The sequence below is a fragment of the Leucopleurus acutus genome, assembly GCF_964270905.1.
Source record: "Leucopleurus acutus genome assembly, chromosome: 7".
In the NCBI taxonomy this organism is placed as follows: Eukaryota; Metazoa; Chordata; class Mammalia; order Artiodactyla; family Delphinidae; genus Leucopleurus; species Leucopleurus acutus.
The window spans coordinates 29,743,911-29,759,017 of record NC_139150.1 but is presented as its reverse complement, the minus strand read 5'-3'; positions in this window follow the sequence as shown (position 1 = coordinate 29,759,017).

Here is a 15,107-nt window from a genome sequence, read left to right as displayed (position 1 = left end):
AATATAAACTTAGTATATGTATATATATGCATATGTGTGTGTGTTCTGTGTGTATGTTAAAAGAACAGTCAATCACAATGGTAATTGAATTAAATAAAACAACAACACTGAACATGGGATCCCTCTACCTGCACACCCCTCCATCCTGCTCCCCAAAAAACACTTCCACACTCTGTCTCTAGCAGTGTAAAGAAAAAATGAATTATACTCCTCAGTCATTTTCTACTTATGAAAAAATAAAGGCAGAAGTTTGAACTTGCACAATAATTTTGATAGAACATTTATCTATATATATCAAAATTCTTGAACAATTAAAAATTCTACGAATTTATTTTCAGTAAATAGTTAAGTGTGTGTAAAATTATTTAGATAAAAACATGTTCATCTACACCAGAATTGGCTTTGATAGGAGATGATTAAAATAGGAAAATAAATAAATATTTTAGGTATATTGATATAAGAATAAAATATAACTGTTAATACAATGTTACATATGTTCACAGAAGACTTGTCCAAAATGTTCACAGTAGCTTCATTCATATTAGCCAAAAATTGGAAACAACTGAAATGATTTCCAAATTGTGATGTATAGTGAAATACCACTCTAGTAAAAACTGAACTACTAATACATGCAGCAACATGAATGAAAGTCTTAAACATTATGCTGAGTGAAAAAAGCTGGATACCAAATAATAGACAATTTATGATTTAATTTTCATGAACTTCTAGAATAGACAAAGGTAATCTCTAGTGATAGAAATCAGATCAGTAGTTGCCAGACACAAGGGGAGCAGATGGGACAGTTGGCAGTAGTGATTGCTAAGAGGCAGAAGGCAACTCTCTCTGTTGAGACAAAATGATTTTTTATCTTTATTGGGGTGTTAGTTACATGAGTATATATGCCAATATTGGGGAGTGTCAAAGGGATTGGCAAATATATATTCATACATATATATGTTAAAAGTCATTGAGAATTATACTGTCTGTAAATTATACATCAATAAAAAATATTAATAGTTTAGAGGTGAATTCATGACATGGGAAATACCCAAGAAATATTATTAAGTCAATAAAGAAGGTTTCAAAAATCTATGCAATGTATATCTAGAGTGTGTGTGTGTGTGTGTGTGTGTGTGTGTGTGTGGTGGGTGTGTGTATGTAAAGAAAAAAATGCTAGAAGCACACAGACTACAATGCTTGTATTTATTTACATTACATTTTTCAAATGTTATGCATTCACTTGTTTTCCACAGCTAATAGTATTAAAATAAAAGCATAAGTATTATACAAGAAATTATTTGGAAACAGAAATCAGAACACATGGAATTTTAAACAATATATTTTGGAAGAAAAATTAAATATATTCAAAGTAGTCTCAAAAACCTCCACAGAAGATTCAATCAGTTTCTTTCTCCCCTTTACTCAACTGAAAACCCGTGCATTCCTCCTTTTACTTTTGGGGGCAAGGCTCTGTAACAGCAATTCATCATTCCTGTTTCAAACATTTGTCAATAATCACTTATCTGTATTTCTTTGTTCTCAGGTTCCAAACATAACCCAATCACTGCTATTGCAAAATCAAACCTCTTTTCCTAAACTTAAAGAAATGGCTCAATTAACTACTTAATAAAATTTATCTCTTGTTAGAACTGACAAATGAATCTTAAAAAAGAAAAACTCTCTCAATGCTAGTTAGTGTTATAGGAATTGACAGATGGAAATGTTGATTATAATTGATTTTTATTTACACTTGCTTCATCTGATCTTTTCACAGATGTGTGATGAAATTTGTCTCCTATAGAAAATATTTTCTTTTGGAAGAGGGCTAAATATTTAGTTCTAATCAGCCTTCTAATCAAGTGTGTATTTAGGGAAAAATAAGGAGTCCGGCTGACTTGTTTTCAATTCCAAGGCAGCGGCCATCTCTAAATTCTGACAATACAGCTAGAATAAAAGCTTCAATAAGGAAGAGGTTTTGGCTATCCTGGGTATTACTTAAATATCAATATGCAGCACACTTTATCCAGGGACTTGTAAGCTATCAGTTAATATTGTTGGATGGTCGATGGGTGGATAAATGGCTACATTAGAAGCAATGGATGTAGGTGCTGTGTACTTAGATGTAGAAAATTTCCACTGCAACCACTGACATAGTTTTCCAAAATTCTAATCTCTGTATTTGTCTCTCACCCCACCCCAACCTGATATTTTATCATTTATTCCATCACATTTTCATTTCCTAATCATTTATTATTATTACACTTTCTGATTTTTCTTTCTGTTATTATAAATTATTCCTGCATGTAAGGGAAGAACAAAAATTTTGTTCATTTTTATATCCTGGTGACTAGCAGAAAGTAAGAATTAAATTGCTAATTAAACAGATGAATAGATTCCCTAGGTGCAGGAAATATATTATGTCTGTGATGGCCATATCTAGAAATAAAGTTTTCTTGTAGGCCTGGTCACAATGGAACAAAGATGGCTAGGACAAAAATAAGTGTCTTTAGAGATTATTTTGATCCCCTGACCTTTATCAAAATTCTGATTTGACAACAGGTCAAATCAAAGAATTTGTAAATTATATTTCTTTTATAGCACTTTTCAATCATTAGTTTAACACAGGTCATTTTATATCTAAACCTTCTCAGTTTTCATCACCACTCCTATTTGCTGCTGTTGTATAAGAACTATGCTATGTTTCATATAGGTTGTTACGTATACGGGCAGTCTTAACTTATAGTGTAGCTGTGATATAAATGATTTAATTTATATAAAGAGTATTATACAAATATTATTCCCTTTTTATTATCCAGAATTATGTGTGCATTCTTACAGGCCTTGGGAGACTTTCTCTAGGATATATACCTTGAAGTAGAATTGCTGAACCACAGAGCAAACACATACACTTAATTTCAATAAATAATGCCAAACTGTTTTCCAAGATGACTGTATTTATCCTCCTGAGAGTAGCATCTGAGGTTTCTCTTTCCTCACATCCTTTACAAACCTTGGTGTTATACTCCAATGTAGTATTTTATTATTCTAATATATATCGTGCTATTCTCTTGCAACAGGGGTGAAAAATATACCTTTGTTATTTTAAGTCATTGAGTTTTGGATTTTTGTTGCCAAAGCATAACCTGTTGTGACTGATTCAATGACTGTTCAAGTTTTCACTCTGCTGAATGTTTACAGCCATATCAGTTGGGTGTCCCTGAGGTTGTTAAGCTCAAGGCTGTACTTTGGCAATTTGGATATTGAAGGTACATTCGCTTGTTACCACATTACCAACTATTTATGGTGGAAAGTGAAAAGAATTCTGGAGGCAACACCAGCCAATCAACTGTGAGCATATAAAATGCCCATTATTCGATGTAATCTGTACAATTATTTATAACAGATGATTATTTTGCAGTTGCTCAACTGCAAAGCCTGCTAATACATGGCATGCTTCTAATTCTCTATTGAAGTGGTTATATACAAATACAGCCAAAGTGTTTTGCAGAAAATGTTCAGTTCTTGAGTAGGTAATACCTGATTCAGGTAGATGAAAAGCTTGATTAAAGCAATAGTAATCAAAGTACTGGTCAAGGCAGTAAAATTAAACACTATCCTTGTGTAGTTCCAGAAATAGTTGCAATTTAGTGTACTCTACAATTAGAATTAAATCAGAGTAGTGATAGGCTGTCACAATTTCAATTAATCATGACCTTTAATTAAGCATAGCAATGGAAGAACTACTCTCTTAAAATAATTAGGGTTTATACTAGTAAGTGGGTTAGAAACAGCATAAAGTAAGCATTTTGCTGGACTGAAAGCAGAGAAACAAGACAGATCTGAAAATATCGTTTTCTGAACTTCTGCTTTTTTTGCTCTATATTTTCTTCTTTACCACAAGCATATGACTCAAAGTAAAATTTCATAGTTTTTTACTCTTTGACTGACAGTGAGGCAGTCATTGACATTTCTTCTTTCTTGACTTTACCAATTGGATAATGGGAATAATGAATGGTAGGTAATTGTAAAAGGATAAATTAGTTGTATAAAGATAAGGTCCAGGGCTTTCGTTTGATTGTAGGACAAAGAAAACTAATCTGAACCAGTTTAGGCAAAACAAAGAAAAATAGTATTTGACAGATGAGCTTCAGTGATGGCTAAAATCAGGGGACAATGCAACCAAGACTAAATTTGTTTCCCATTTTTCCTATTTCTCTATGCCAATTTAATTCTCTTATCAGAGATATCTTCATGAGGCTGTAACCATGGTCTTTATATATTTCTAGTTTTGCCACAGGGAATTAAAAACTTAGTTTCCCTTAGTTTCAATTCTAAAATTCCTTGACCAGGACTCTAAATAGCCTGCTATAGATTACATAATCATTACTATGGCAAAGGGCTGGGCAGGATACTCGATTCACAACTCTGATTAAAATACATAATTGTGGTTAAGGAAAAAGCAATACCTGCAAATAAGTGTGAAGGGGAGGTAGAGACAGAGTAGACTATCTAATACGTGTGATTTTTCTAAATTTAAAAGTTGAATGTTGATAACTGAGTAAAACTTTCCTATAGATATGTGCAAGTCAACAACAATAGTAAACAAAAACAATGCAATAACCATTGAGCCCTTATATGCACCCCACCCCAGGAAAGGATAACAACAACAAAAAAGGTTAAATACAAAATACCCATTAAATTACCCACAGTTGTTGAAAGACTCTCAAGATATCTGCCAATTCCACAATTAATACAGAAAAATTTGCGAAAGGACATAGACAATACTACTTCTTAGGTGGAGGAAAATTTTGCAAATTTTACCGTATAAAGAGCAGCTAAAAACTGTATATGGGTTCTACCTCTTATATTGATGGGACAGCTTTTACTAAACAAACACAGCTGCCAATAAAAATCATGACTATTGGATAAGCTAAGTATTTTTTAAATGCTTACACATGTGGTAAGCAGCCTAATATATGAACAAATAAATGGCTCCTGATCCTTGAAATGAAGACAGCAAACTAGGAGAGCTCCACATTCTAATGATTTTCCCCCTCAGGGTATTTGCCAGTTTACTGAGGCCCAAGAGGGAATGAATTTCAAGCAGTAAGCAGAGAAGTCTTACTAGGATAAAACAACTGTGCTTGTAGTTGGAGACTGTTAAGAGTGACCAGACACTGAGGGGGCATTTTCCTAGAAAAAAGGAAACCACAGTGGGGGAGTTCCAAATCAATATACAAGTATACATCACATGCTTGGTTCACTCTGAAACTCATCATTTGCTACTCTAAGGAAACCTGTGAAAAAAAAAACAGTAAATGGGAGGCTAAAAATTAGAGCGTCTGCAAGAATAAAGCAATGTGGAAGTAATTTAACTGTCTTGCAAAATTAAAAAGAATGAGTGAATAGGTTTTAATAGAGGATTAAAGACTCTATGAAAAAAGTAAATGGAAGTTATTTACAATTCAAATATAAAACATGTAAAATGAAAACAAAAACACACTAGATGGTCTGGACACAGCAAAATATAGAACCTCTGAACTCAAAATCAGATTTAACAGACATTTTTCAAACTGAACTATATCAAGAAAAAAAGTGATAAAAGTGAAAGAACATGCCCAAGTATTTGTGAATTGTGGTATTATGTCAACAGGCATTAACCCCATATAACTACAGTTTCAGAAAAAAGAGATAGAAAATTGGGCATAAGAAAAGTTTAAGGAGATAATGGCTACTTTTTCCCCCCATATAGTTAAAAGATATCTAACAATGAAGCCAAAAAATTCAGCAAATCTTAATAAATACAAAGAAGACCACACCTGGGTACAATACAGACAAGCTGCTGAAAAATAAGTGGAAAATCTTAGAAGCAACATCAGAAAAAAAAAAATACAGAGTAACAAAAATTAAAATGATAGCAAACTTCTCATCAGAAACTAAGCAAACTAGGAGACAATAAAGTGACATCTTTAAAATACTGGGAGGGATTGAGGAGTGGCAAGACATGGAGTAGGAAGACCCTGAGCTCACTTCCTCCCATAGGCACATCAAAATTACAACTATTTACAGAGCAACTATCAATGAATGACCTGAACACTAGCATAAAATATGTTCTACAACTAAAGATATAAAGAAAGAACCCCAGTGAGATGGGTGGGAGGGGGCGGGATGTGCTATTGTCAAGACCCACATGTCTGAGTAGGTGACCCCAAAACAGGAGAATAATCACAGCTGCAAAGGTGTTCCTCAAGGAACAATAAGTCCAAGCCCTACATCAGGTTGCTCAGTCTGGGGATCCTACACCAGGAGACAAGCCCCCAGAACATCTGGCTTTGAAAGCCAACAGGGCTTGCATTCGACAGAGCCAGAAGGCCATAGGAAACAGACTCAGCTGCAAAGGGGGCATACAAATCTCACCTGATGACCCAGGAAGAAGCAGTAATTTGAAACAAGCCAAGATCATACCCTTTTGCTGAACTTGGAGAGCCTCCCAGAGATGGAGGCAACTGGGACTCACTCTGGGGACATAGATGCTGGCAGCAGACATTTTTGAGAGCTCATCCTACCACAGTGACATTGGTGCTGGTAAGCACCATTTTGGAGCCCTCCCTCTTTGGTGTAGCCCTGCAGACCATCTGGTTGGCCCCTGTCCTAGGAAAATCCCAGGCCAAGCAGCCAGCATCATGGGGACATAGTCCCTTCCATCAACAGGTTCACAGCAGCCGTAGACCCCCCTGAGCACTGCAATTGCTCTAGGCCCTGGCCCTACCCTCTGGTACTGACAGCCTCAGCATTAGGCAGGGCCTGGCAACCACCTGGGCCAGAGGCCAGCCACACTTACCAGTGCACCCATGGTGGTCAGCTCTGCCACAACAGAAGGGCCCACAGAGCCTACATAGGGGGCACCCCGAAAGCATACAGCTCTGAGGAACAGAGAGGATCAGGCAAAATGAGGTGACAGAGGAATATTTTCAAAACAAACAAAATGAAACACCAGAAGAGCTAAACAAAATGGAGGTAAGCAAACCACCAAAATAATGACCATAAAGACACTCAATGAACTCAGCAGAAGAATGGAAAACATGGTGAGAAGATTAACAAGAAGTTAGAAAATATAAAGAAGAATGAAACAGTTGAAGAATATAATAACTGAAATTTAAAAAAACACTAGAAAAAATCAACAGTACCATAGATGATACTGAGAAACAGATCAGTGAACTGGAAGACAGAGTAGTTGAAATCACTCAAGTTGAACAGAAAAAATAATTTTTAAAAATAAGAACAGTTTAAGAGGCTTCTGGAACATCAGGAGTATGAACATTCACATGGGGGCTCCAGAAGAAGAAGAGAAAGAAAGGAGCAGAGAATATATTGGAAGATATAATAACTGAAAACTTTCCTAACCTGGGAAAGAGACATTGAGGTCTAGAAAGCACACAAAGTCCTAAACAAAAATCAACCCAAAGAGGTCCATACCAAGACACATCATAATTAAAATGTCAAAAATTAAAGATAAAGAGAGAATATTAAAGCACCAAGGGAAAAGCAGGAAGTTCCATATAAGAGAAACCCATAAAACTCAGCTGACATTTCAGCAGAACCTCTGCAGGCCAGAAGACAGTGGCTGAATACATTTAAAGTGATGAAAGGAAAAACCCACAACCAAGAAAATTCTACCTGGCAAGACTATTTAGATTTAAAGGAGAGATAGAGTTTTACACACAAGCAAAGACTAAAAGAGTTTAGCACCATTAAACTGGCTTTACAAGGAATGTTAAATGAACTTCTTTAAGCAGAAAGGAAAATGTCACAACTATAAATATGAAAATTACAAAAGGAAAAATCTCATTGGTAAAAGCAAATATACAGTAAAGATAGTAGACCAGCCACTTGTAAAGCTCGTAGGAATGTTAAAAAACAAAAGTATTAAAATCATCTATTTCCACAATAAGTAGTTAAGGGGTACGCAAAACAGAAGTAAAATATGATGTCAAAAACATTAAACATGGGGTGGGGGGGTAAAAATGCAGGGTTGTTAAGATGTGTTTGTACTTAAGAGATTATCAGTTTAATATCATGGTAACCACAAGACAAAAGTCTATAATAAATACACATACAAAAGAGAGAAAAGAGTCCAAACATAACCCAAAAGATAGTCAGCAAGTCACAAGGGAAGAAAGCAAAAGAAGAAAGGTAAAAAAGCACCACCAAAAAAACAAAACAATTAACAAAATGGCAATAAGCACATACTTATCATTTATTACTTTAAATGTAAGTGGAATAAATGCTCCAACCAAAAAACACAGTGGCTGAATGGATATAAAAACAAGATGCGTATGTATGCTGCCTACAAGAGACTCACTTCAGACCTAAAGACACACAGAGAATGAAAGTGAGGGGGTGGAAAAAGGTATTCTATGCAAATGGAAACAAAAAGAAAAGTAGAGTAGCAATACTTATATCTGACAATAGAGATTTTAAAACACAAGGTCTGTAACAAGAGACAAAGTTAGAATTACAGAATGATCTAGGGATCAACCAAACAAGAAGATATAAAAACTGTAAATATATATGCACCCAACATAGTAGCACCTAAATACACAAAGCAAATGTTGACAGACATAAAGGGAGAATCTGACTGTAACACAAAAAGAGTAGGAGACTTTAACACCTCACTTAAAACAATGGACAGATCATTGAAACAAAAAATCAGTAAAGATACACTGTCCTTAAATGACACATTAGACCAGATAGAATTTATATTTTTATATACATATATATACACATATGTGTATATATAATATATATGTATATATATAACATTCCATCAAAAATAAACACAATACAGATTCTTTTCAAATGCACATGGAAGATTCTCTAAGACAGATCATATGCTAGGCCACAAAACAAGTCAGTAAATTTAAGATCGAAATCATATCAAGCATCTTTTCTGACCACAATGCTATGAGACTAGAAATCAATTACAAGGAAAAAAATGCAAAAAACACAAAACATGGAGGCTAAACAATATACTACTAAACAACCAATGGGTTACTGAATGGATCAAAGAGGAAATCAAAAAATACTTGGAGACAAATGAAATGAAAACACAGTGATTTAAAATCTATGGGATGCAGCAAAAGCAGTTCTAAGAAGGAAATTTATAGTGAAACAAGCCTACTTAAGGAAAAAAATCTCTAATAAGCAACATAACCATACACTAAAGTCACTAGAAAAAGAACAACAACAACAAAACCCCAAAGTTAGTAAAAGAAAAGAAATCCTAAAGATCAGAGCAGAAATAAGTGAAATAGAGACTAAAAAACAATGCAAAAGATCAATGAAACTAAGAGCTGGTTCTCTGAAAGGATAAACAATATTGATAAACCTTTAGCCAAACATGTCACACAAAAAAGAAAGAACGCTCAAGTAAATAAAATCAGAATTGAAAAAGGAGAAGTTACAACCAACACCATATAAATACAAAAGATCATAAGAGATTATTACAAACAAGTATATGCCAATAAAATGAGCAATCTAGAAGAAATGAACAAATTCCTAGAAATATACAATCTTCCAAGTATGAATCAGGAAGAAATAGAAAATAACAGACCAATTATCAGTAATAAAATTGAATCAGTAATGAAAAAACACCCCCAGCAAACCAAAGTCCAGGAGCAGACAGCTTCACAGGTGAACTTTACCAAACATTTAAAGAACAGTTAATACCTATCCATCTCAAAATATTCCAGAAAATTACAGAGGAAGGAATGCTTCTGAATTCATTCTATGAGGCCAAAGACACCAAAAAAAGAAAATTTCAGGCCAACATCACTGATGAACATAGATGCAAGATCCTCAACAAAATATTAGCAACTGGATTCAATCACTCATTAAAAGGATAATATATCATTGTGATGTGGGATTTCTCCCAGGGACGCAAGGATGGTTCAATATCTGCAAATCAATCAATGCGATATACCACATTAACAAACTGAAGAATAAAAATCATATAATCATCTCAAAAAATGCAGAACAAAGCTTTTGACAAAATTAAACATCCATCTATGATATAATCTCTCAAAAAAGTGGGTATAGAGGGAACGTACCTCAACATAATAAAGGCCATACATATATGACAATGCCACAGGTAACATCATACTCAATGGTGAAAAGCTGAAAGCATTTTCTCTTAATATCAGAAACAAAACAAGGATGCCCCCATCATCATTTTTATTCAGTGCAATATTGGAAGTCCTAGCCACAACAATCAGACAAGAAAAAGAAATAAAAGGAATTCAAGTTGGAAAGGAAGAATTAAAAGTCACTGGTCTCAGGCTATAGGACACCTGGATGCTCAGAGCCTGAGGCTGATGCCACCAGGTCCATGAGGGGGTGGTGGGGAGGGGCTCTGCTCCTGTCTTTCAATAAAGCTGTTGGTATAATTAAAAAGAAAGAAAAACAGTCACTGTTTGCAGATGACATAATTCTATATAGAGAAAACCCTAAATACACCAAAAATCTACTAGAACTCATCAATGAATTCAGTGAAGTTGCAGGATAGAAAATTAATATACAGAAATCTGTTACATTTCTATAAACTAACAATGAACTATCAGAAAGAGAAGTTAGGAAACAACCCATTTACAATTGCATCAAAAAGAACAAATACCTAGGAATAACTCTAACTAAGGGGGTAATAGACCTGTACTCAGAAAAATATAAGACACTGATGAAAGAAACTGAGATAACACAAACATATGGAAAGATATACTTTGATCATGGATTGGAAGAATATGTTAAAATGGCCATACTAGCCAAGGCAATCTACAGATTCAGTGCAATCCCTATGACAATACCAATGTTATTTTTCACAAAAATAGAACAAATAATTCTAAAATTTGTATGGTAACACAGAAGATTCCGAATAACCAAAACAATCTTAAAAAAAAACAAAGCTTGAGACATCACACTCCCTGATTTCAAACTATACTACAAAGCTACAGTAATCAAAACAATATGGTCCTGGCTCAAAAACAGACACATAGATCAATGGAACAGAATAGATGGCTCAGAAATGAATCCATACTTATATGGTCAATTAATCTACAACAAAGGATACAAGAATATACAGTGGGGAATAGACAGCCTCTTCAATATATGCTGCTGGGAAAACTGGATAGCTACATGCAAAAGAACGAAGTTGGACTACTTGCTAACACCATATACAGCAATAAACTCAAAAGAGTTAAAGAATTAAATGTAAGACCTGAAGCTATAAAAGTCCTGGAAGAAAACATGGACAGTATGATGTTTGATACTGGTCTTAGCAATTTTTTCTGGATATGCCTCCTCCCACAAGGGAAACAAAAGCAAAAGTAAAGAAATGGACTACAACAAACTAAAAAGCTTTGCACGTTGAAGGAAACTATCTACAAAATGAAAAGGCAGCATACTAAATGGGAGAAGATCTTTTCAAATATATATCTGTTAAGGGAGTAATATCAAGATATACAAAGAAATCATATAACATCATAAAACTCAACAGGAAAAAGCAAATAACCTGATTAACAATAGGGCAGAGGACCAGGAATGGACATTTTTTCAAAGAAGACATACTGATGGTCAGCAGGCACATGAAAAGATGCTCAGCATCTCTAATCATCACAGAGATTCAAGTCAATCCAAAATGGGATATCACCTCACACCTGTCAGAATGGCTATTATCAAAAAGACAACAAATAACAAGTGTTGGCGAGGATGTGGACAAAAGGGAGCCCTCCTGCACTGCTGGTGGGAATGTAAATTGGAACAGTTACTATGCAAAGCAATATGCAGATTCCACAAACAAAAATATAACTACCATTTGATCCAGCAATTCCACTCCTAGGTATTTATCCAAAGAAAAGAAAAACACAATTTCCAAAAGGATATATATACCTGTATGTTCATTGTAGCATTATTTACAATAGCCAAGATATAAAAAAGTAACCTAAGTGCCCATCAATAGATGAATGGATAAAGTAGATATGGTATATATATGTGTGTGTGTATATATATGTGTGTGTGTGTGTGTGTGTATATATATATGTGTGTATATATATATATATATATATAATGGAATATTACTCAGCCAAAAAACAAAAACAAAAACAAAACTAAACCTTTCCAGTTGTGACAACATGGATGGACCTAGAGAGTATTAACTCTAAGCGAAAGACGTGAGACAGAGAAAGACAAATACCGTATGATCTCACTTAAATGTGGAATATAAAACACAGAACAAACAAACATAACAAAACAGAAACACAGTCATAGATAAAGAGAACATGAGAACAAACAGGTGGTTGCTAGAGGGGAGTGGTCGGCCAGAAAAGAGACACAGCTGAGGGAGATTAAGAAATACAAATTTCCAGTTAGAAAATACATGAGTCAAGGGTATGAAATATACAGTATGGGGAATATAGTCAATAACAATGTAATATCTTTGTATGGTGCCAGATGGTAACTAGATTTATGGTAGTGATCATTTTGTAATGTATAGAAACATTGAATCACTATGTTGTGTCCCAGGAAACCAACATAGTGTTGTAGGCCAATTATACTTCAAAAACAAACTCATAGAAAAAGAGATCAGATTTGTGGTTACTAGAGGTGGGGGAAGGGGGAGAAGAATTGGATGAAGGTGGTCAAAATGTAGAAGCTTCCAGTTATAAAATAAAGAAGCACTAGAGATGTAATGTACAACATGATTAATATAATTAACACTGCTGTATGTTACACATAAGAATTGTTAAGGGAGCAAATCCTAAGAAGTCTGATCATCAGGAAAAGAGATTTTTTTTCTTTTATTTTGTATCTATATGAGACAATGTATATTAACTAAACTTATTGTGGCATTCATTTCATGATGTATGTAAGTCAAATCATTATGCTGTATACCTTAAACTTATTCAGTGCTGTATTCCAATTAGATCTCAATAAAACTGGAGGAAAAATAACAAAATAAAATATGCAAAGGGGAGAAAAAATCTATAAACCTAGAACTCCATACCCAATTAAAAATAACTTTTATAAATAAAGGCAAATAAAGACTTTTCAAACACAAGAAGCTAGAATTTATTGCCATAAGACTTCTCTACAAGAAATATATTTTTAAAGTTCTTCAGACAGAAGAAAACTAATAATTGATTAAAATTTGCATGTACACAAAGGAATAAAGATTATCAGAAATGATAATAGTTTTTAGTTACTATTAGGTATGATTTTTCTTATTACTTTTTAAAAAGATAATGACAATATGTTGTGGGGTTTATAATATATATAAGATAAAATATTGCAGCATATATAGGTCAATGGAACAGAATAGCCTAGAAATTAACTCACATATACAACATGTATAGTCAATTGATTTCTCACAAGTGTTTCAACACAATTCAATGAGGAATAGAAACTCTTCAACAAAAGGTGGTAGAATAAAATAACTTTGACCTCTACTCCATATCATAAATGAAAACGGAATCATAGATATAAATATAAATGCTCAAACTATAAAGCTTCTGGAATATTTTCATGATCATGAGATAGGTGAAGATTTCCTACATAGAATTAAAAAATTCCTAATTGTTAAAGAAAAAATAATAAATTAGACTTCCTGGAAAGTATAACTTCTGGTCAGTGAAAAACACTGCATAAGAAAATGAAAATGCAAGTTTTACAGATGTTAAAATAATTACTATTTATAGAAAGCTTTATCTAGAATATCTAGTAATCTTCCATAAGTGAGTAATAAAAAGTTAACCCAATTAAATATGGGCTAAGACTTAGACCTTTCAAGAAAGGGGGGAAACTATCCTTTATTTAATGATAAGCCCTATGGTAAAGCCATGGAAAATGTCTTTGGAGTTAAACATTGGCTTGTTATTTTTATTTCTCTACCTTTATTTTTAGTATGACATTTTATTTTTCAAGTAATAGTCTATGACCACTCAACACCACCCGCCTCCACACACACACAGAAACATGAACAACTGGAAGCCTAGAGAGTTCAAATAAGCTATTTTGAACATCTTGCCTTGTATTGTATATGTGTGTGTGTACATTTGTGTACTTTTTAATTTCACTCCCTCCTGATCAAAGGTTTTAAAGTAATTGTCAGTCATATATTTATTTAACAATTATTTATTAAGCAAACTTTATATGTAAAGGTATAGGGAGATTCATAACTTCTCATTATTATAGGAGTGAACACAGTAACTGAAGAAGATAGACATATTGACTGTAAAAATGCATGTTATTAAGTTTTTTTATTGGGCAAAAAAGTAGGATATATATCAACTTTCTATTAGCTATTTGACTATGAAACTCCAGTTTTTCTTCCCTCCTTTCTCCTTCTCCTCCTCCTATTTGTTTTTCTTATTCAAAATAGAAGCAAAAATCTCACTACTATTTAGGGTTTATAAACAAGTATACGGTAGCACATTTTTCTTCATTGATCAAGAAAACTATATAATGGTCAATGAAACTCAGATATATGAATTTTTTGATTTATCAAACTAATTTCCCCAAGTATAGTAGAGAAATTAAACCATTTCAGAGAAACTGGACTTTCCTCTCTGGATCTTCAGAGAAACTTTATCAAACAAATATGATGTTCTAAAGCTAGATAAGAGGAGAAAAGAGGATGAGAAGGAGGGGGAAAAGGAGAAGAAAATACTTCGGGAAAACAACAAGTAATGGACATGAGCTGGAAGTATAAACTTTGTGAGACCTAGTCACAGACTGGAACTGTGGGAGTTGGAATTGAATCATGTCAGTAAGACATCCCAAGACTCAAACTTTCTCTTAGTTCTCTTTCAGAGTAGGGAAAGACAGATTACATGTTTTACTATTAGATAAGAAATACTGTTTCCATCCTCTTTCCTTCCCTGTCTCCCTCCATTCCTCCTTCTCCCTCTCTCTCTGTCTCTTGTGACAATGAATGATTTATTCTATTGGGTAAATGAGAACAGGCTGACTACTGAAAAAATGCCTCCTGCCCAGAGGTCATTATGCAACAGTAATACATAACACAATCCAAAAAGAAAGTAGGACACTACGAAATCACA